Source organism: Tupaia chinensis, unplaced genomic scaffold (assembly GCF_000334495.1).
Source record: "Tupaia chinensis unplaced genomic scaffold, TupChi_1.0 Scaffold000272_1, whole genome shotgun sequence".
Lineage (NCBI taxonomy): Eukaryota > Metazoa > Chordata > Mammalia > Scandentia > Tupaiidae > Tupaia > Tupaia belangeri.
Genome location: NW_006159754.1, coordinates 5,331,028 through 5,337,432, shown reverse-complemented (window position 1 = coordinate 5,337,432; position 6,405 = coordinate 5,331,028).

The following is a 6,405-nucleotide window of genomic DNA, read 5'->3' as shown; positions in this document are numbered from 1 at the left end:
ATTCTGACTAGCCTACAGTGAGCCAATTTCTTGCCTACCCTTCCTAATGACTCATAAGTTCCTTGAGTGCTTGATAATGTGATGAATGAGGTATTAAAAAAAAAACAACACAACAAATGATTCATTTAGTAAATGGCAATAGAAAAAAAATTTGCTTCTGTTTTGCCCTCTGCTCTGTTATACTTTTAACATTCTCTGTGTCTTCTAAATAGGATAACATTCTTGACTCTGATTGATCAAGAAATATACACTTATTTATTAATTTTAATTTTAACTTTATTTTAAGATAGTATTTCAGAACAAATGTGAACTCAGAAAAAGCCCGAGATTATAGATTTGTTACGGGGGTGAGCATTTGAGACATCTTACACTTAACAAGCAGCCCTCATTCCTGGAAATGACCTCTTACTGAAGAGAAATGTCTTACTGCTCGTGGTTATCAGAGTTAAAGAGTATAATAAATCGTAAGATAAGTATAATGAATATGCCTGGCTTATCTGATTTAATTAAAATTTTAGAAGAAAAAAATCATGCTTATAATCAAATAGACATGGAAAAATTATATGTTTACCCAAAATCCTGAGACAAGAATGGAGGAGGAGAAATGGTCGAGTGGCCATCTCCCCATGGGAGACGATTTCTTGCTTTCTGTCTCTCCCTCTCTGTTTCTCTCTGATGAGCACCCAATCCCTGTAGCAAAATTATTTATAAAAAAAATTTTTTAAGTACAAAAATAAATACACCATGGCTACTTATTTTAAGGGAGTAGTCAGTGATAGCAGGTATGTATCCCAATAGCACAGTGAGACCCAAGAAAAAGCACTTCTCCAGAAGCAAATACATGCACATTATACTTTTGGATTTTAAAATTGAACAAATAAGAAAAAATGTAAATTCTAAAGTCAGTCCCAGAGAAGTCTTTTCCAAGTTTCCAACATTTTCTGTGCCTAAATATTCAAGAGTTGATCTGTTGCAGATAGAATTTAGTAAATAAATTCAGACAGGTTCCTTTGCTTTGTGCCACGGCAGTGGTCACAGAGTTCTGACAGCCACTGAAAGCCCCTGGTTTCATTAGAGCAGCAACACGAGCTTCTTAGAAAAGCCATGGCCACTGAGAGAAGGGATTTTTGAATACTTCAATGCTTCTAAAGCCATGGCAACCATGAGACAATTAGAGAAACAAAATGCTTTCTAGTCTTAAAAAAATTTCTATGGATCTGAATTTATACATGAAGAGCTCATAAAATTCATTATGTTGAAAGAGAAATACAACATTATATTTAAGATTTTACATAAGATATTGTGAATCTGAAGTAGCCAAAAACCTCTTCATCAGGGATTCCCTGAATAATTTCCAGTTGAATAGTACCATTTACATGCTTGTCATTTTGGAAATATTTATAGTATTTTGCAAAAAATATCAGCCTTGAGACACAGAGAAATTTCAGGATTTTTTTTTCATTTTTCATTTTATACTTTTATATAAGCCATTAATAAGACAAATTACTGTATTAGTGAATAGAATTTTGCTTTTCCAGAAAAAATATCTGGATCTTTCAACTGTTGATTTTTCAGACCATGGCCAAAGACCTCAAAATAGCTCCCTGAGTTGTTAAAAATATTTTTGAGGATTCACTATTATACTTACATGATTTAAACTAAAAAATAAAATAAATTCCACTTTTAACAACTTTTCTCTAGGATTTAATACCATACTGTTTAATATTATTCCATGACCTTTTTGCCATATTTGTTCGCATCTGAAGGAGAATCAAAGTGAATTCTTAAACAGACTAAAAACACAGGGAGATTTCATTTATCTTTAAAAGAAAAGAAAACACAGAGTTGCCTTCGTAAATTTTCTTATCAGCAGCCAAATGTGTACATGCCTCTTAGCTACGTAATGGAATTATATATCACTCAGAACACTATGTACAGAGATTTTATTATCATTAATGATTTTGATATGACAAAGATTAATGTATTATTACTGGAAAATCGATAGCTCAAAATAAGTTTAGAAAATGATTCAGTTGAAAGATGATTGATTCTACATGTAAACAAAATCTCTAAGTGCTAGTGAATCATGTATCATAACGTTCAAGTCAAAATTCATTGTCTTCCTTTCCCCACACACACTCTAACAACAAGATCCTCTAGAAATTGATAAGGGGAAGTTCTGTCTCTATGCGCTGTACTGTCAAACAATGAGAAATTTAGGTTTCTATGTCAACATGTGCACAGCAACTTTCAAATCTAACCAAAAGGATCACCATAAAACCTGGACTTTGACATTGGTTGATATCCTTGGAACCTCCAGTCATTATGGAGATTGAATTTCTGTTCAATAAATTGGTCAAAATACCAAAGGTTTTGTTTTCCTTTCCTGATTATTGTACAGTACAATTTGTTTGCTCTGTTCCTTATTACAGTTCTCATCCTTAAACATGACCAATATTATCATATGTATGCTGTTAGTCATGCACTACGCTATGACAAAGTTGAAAAACAAAAAACCAGTCAGCTCAAAATGAATGCACCCTTGACTGAAGTCTCCCAAGTCATGACTTCCTAGTAATGAGGGGTAGTGTTGTTTTTATTGTTGAATCACCAATGCTTAGCACATAGTTTTATATATGTAGTTATTATTTTTGTTTGACAGATAATAATTGTACATATTTCCAGGATACAATGTGTATTTCTAATATATGAGTGCAATATGCAATGATCAAATCAGGGTAATTAGTGTGTTTATCATCTCAAATATTTATTATTACATTGTGTTGGAAACATGTCAAATCTTATTTTGATATGCCTAGTAAATTGTTGTTAACTATAGTTACTCTACTGTAAACACTAGAATTTATTCCTCTTATCTGTGATTCTGTATCTGTTAGCCAGAATTTCTATCCACTGTCCCCTCCTCCACACTTTCTAGCCTTTAGTAGTCATTATTTTAGCCTCGCCTTTTATGAGGACCACTTTTCTAGTTTCTGCATAGATGCTAACATATAGTTGGATAAATAGATGCTTGTAGAATATAGCTTAGCTGTTGGTTAGCCATAGCAATGTTAAAATATAAAGAATATCTCAAGTACTAAGGTTAAGATTTAACTATCTGCTGTATTCATCCACTATGAATCAAATAATAGGGCCTCATTGCTTCTTATACCTTAGTAATATTCCATAGTATATATTGTTTGATTCAAAGTAGATAAATGTAAAAGACTTAATGTTGAGTCAAGTAAATCACTTTAAAGATACACACTGTATATTCCCACTCAATTTCTACTTAATATGTACACTCTACATAGAAATGGAAAGATATGAAGAAATGATAGTAGAGAGGATAAATGTGATAAGTGTAATACCAGAGACTGCAAGGAAAGGCAGTGGGTGATAGAGGGTGAGTGTAACGTGCAAAGAGAAGAAACATTTAACCGACAAAAAAATGTAAAGCTCTCTGTTGAAAAAATATATAGATCATATACATCATGATTGGGATTTTATGTAAAATGTGAAATTAATCTGAAAATTTTAAAGATTAAAAACTAGAAAAAACAAGGACCAGCAGTTGGCATAATGGCTATGTCACTAGACTCCCATGTAGTCAACCATAGTTCGAGTCTTGGACCCAGTGGCTTAAACTCATCCCAAGCACATGTGCATGCATGCCCAAGATCCCAAGAGGAGAAGGGAGGAGATGGGATTGTGGCATGGTCATCCCCCCAGGGGGTGATTTCTCGCTTTCTATCTCTGTCTCTCTCTGTCTTTCTGGTGAGCACATGTACCCTATAGCAAAAACCTCTCAAAAAAGAAAAAAATAGAAAAAACAACATTATCTAGTAGAGACTGTATACTAAGAACATAAAAGGTAAATTCAACAATGCATAAACTATTCACTCAAAACTGCAAAATGATGTTAAAAGAAGTTAAAGATTGCAAAGAAAAAAATCATACTATGTTCATGAGTAAGAAGGCTTTAATATTAGATGACAGCAAACTCAAATAATGTACAAATTTAACATGAAAAAAATGATTTTATTACCTGAACTTCCTCTGAATTTCAACAGACTATGTCTAAAAGCACATATGAAACTGTGCTGCCCTATAGGAGAGGATTTTTTTCTTTTTTTCTCTCTTCCTTTTCTTTTAAAATCATATATATCCTATCTTTTTAGTGGGGCTATAAATTCATGGAGAACAATAACCCTGACATATGTTCCCTTATATTTACAAACAAACCGTAAAGTTTAATAAATAACTTCAGATTGATACATAATATTCTACTTTTTTAACCAACGTATAATAATTCTTTTATGTTCTTCATACTTTTATCAATGAATTTGAAAACTTACCGTAATGTCAATTCATTTATTAAATCTACCGAATATGCCTATATATTAAAATAAGATTAATCAGTTTCTGATGATTTTAAAGATATCCAGGTTGGAAAAAAGATTTTTAAGAGGAAATTTTTAGAGCATAGTAATCTAAATAAAGTTCCCTTTTCCTCCATTTCCAACTTAACACTATTTATCTTTCTTGGCCAAATGCCTCCTGGGACCTACATACAACTGAAGTGAGACTTTGAGTTCACTCTGGCATGAAGAACTAATATGGAGCTTCAGTCAAGTGTCAAGCCAAGGCCTAGATAGGACAGCAATAAGAACTAGGAAGATCTTGGCACTTAAAATTTCCAAAGTAAAATTGACATCAGCCCCTTATGAGTGTGGCAGGTGTCCTTGAACTCTGAAAGGCTAAGAGTGAATGGGAGAACTCAACTGTCCTGCTCTAAAGATTTGGAGAACACAGGAACACAATCATCAAAGAGATTTTGCCAGGGCTCTCAAAAGGCAGCTGACGAATTTGCTGCCTTTGCAACTGAGGGCCATAGGCATGAAAACCAGTGTGTGTCCCACCCCTTTAAGAACATTCACAGTTTGAAAGACCCCCCGCAGCCAGACCCAAGCTATAATGTACCAACAAGAAAAATCACAATCTATCTAAGAGAGTGTCAGTCAAAAGAACTGCAGAACAAATACTCAGTGAAATAGAATTGCTAGAGAGGAGAGACCCTAAATTAAAAAAATAATGAGAACATCAAAAGGAGATTCCAAAATTTGATCACTTCTCACTACCTGTACCACAACCACATAGTTCATGCCTCCATCTTCTTGTTGGCATTGTTGTGGTAGTTTACTGCTTACTTCTCTATTGTCTCTTTCCCACACAGAAACTAGATATTTCTATTGGAAAAGCAAGTCAGTGAGGAAGATGTATGGAAGATTGTGCCAGCCAAGGCTTGGTTTATGGATTTACCAAAGACCCCCCCATAGAAACAAAGAAAACCAAGACAAAAACACACAAATAATATCTATTACAAAACCAGGTAACAAAATAACCTCACAGATCTCAAAATACAAAAGGAATAACAAAAGTGCCAAAATCCAAATGATCTGCATGATATCAGTATTTATGTTACTCTGACAATGGGAGAATCCTGAAATCAGGAACAAAAACCTTCTAGAGAACATAATGGACAATCTAAAAAGTATCATGGGAACTTTTTCAACTCACAGTGAGCAGAGTATGGTGAATCATACTTAAGTGTCCTTGCAACAAGTCTTGTAAAGTCGTGACACTAACAAATAGAATTTCTTAAGACAAAGCCCTATACTAAAGAAAAATTGCTTGTAGTCAGATATAAGTTGAAAGGGACAGCTAATATTTTATTTAATATATACCTGCTATTGATGAATCCTGTTTTATTGTTTTCTGAAATTATTTTATATTGCTTTAAGTTTTTTTTTTATCATTTAGAACTTTTTTTTAAGAATTATTTTATTTAACTTTATTTATTTATTTTTAAATTTTGACCAGAGAGGGACAGAGTGAGAGAGAGAGAAAGGGAGAAAGCAAGCCGCCAGGTCTGGGACTTGAACTGTGGTCAGCCACATAGAAATCCAGCGCCTTTAACCACCATGCCACCTGTCGGCCCCAAGAATCGATATATTTAAAAAGTCCTACTATTCTAAGACTTAAAGCAGCAATGTTTTCAAAAGTGAGATATTTGGCTCACTTTTGATGGCTAAGCTGCCATCCCTTCTCCTCCATTCTTCTCCCTATTGCTTTAAGTTTTTAAAGGAAATTTCCACTTATTAAATTTGGTCATTGGGAAAGTCATGATGCATCTTTGTATAGACAAATATATCATGACCTTCCTGATGACCTAATGGAATTCTAGTTGACAGTCATTTCCTCTCAGCACTTAGAAGATATTAATCCAGTCTTTTGATATATTTTTTTTCTGTTGGAAATTCAACTGTTGGCCTTATCTTTCTCCTTTAAAGTTAATATATTCATTATCTTGCGATACTTTAAGGTCTCCCTTTATTTTGTATG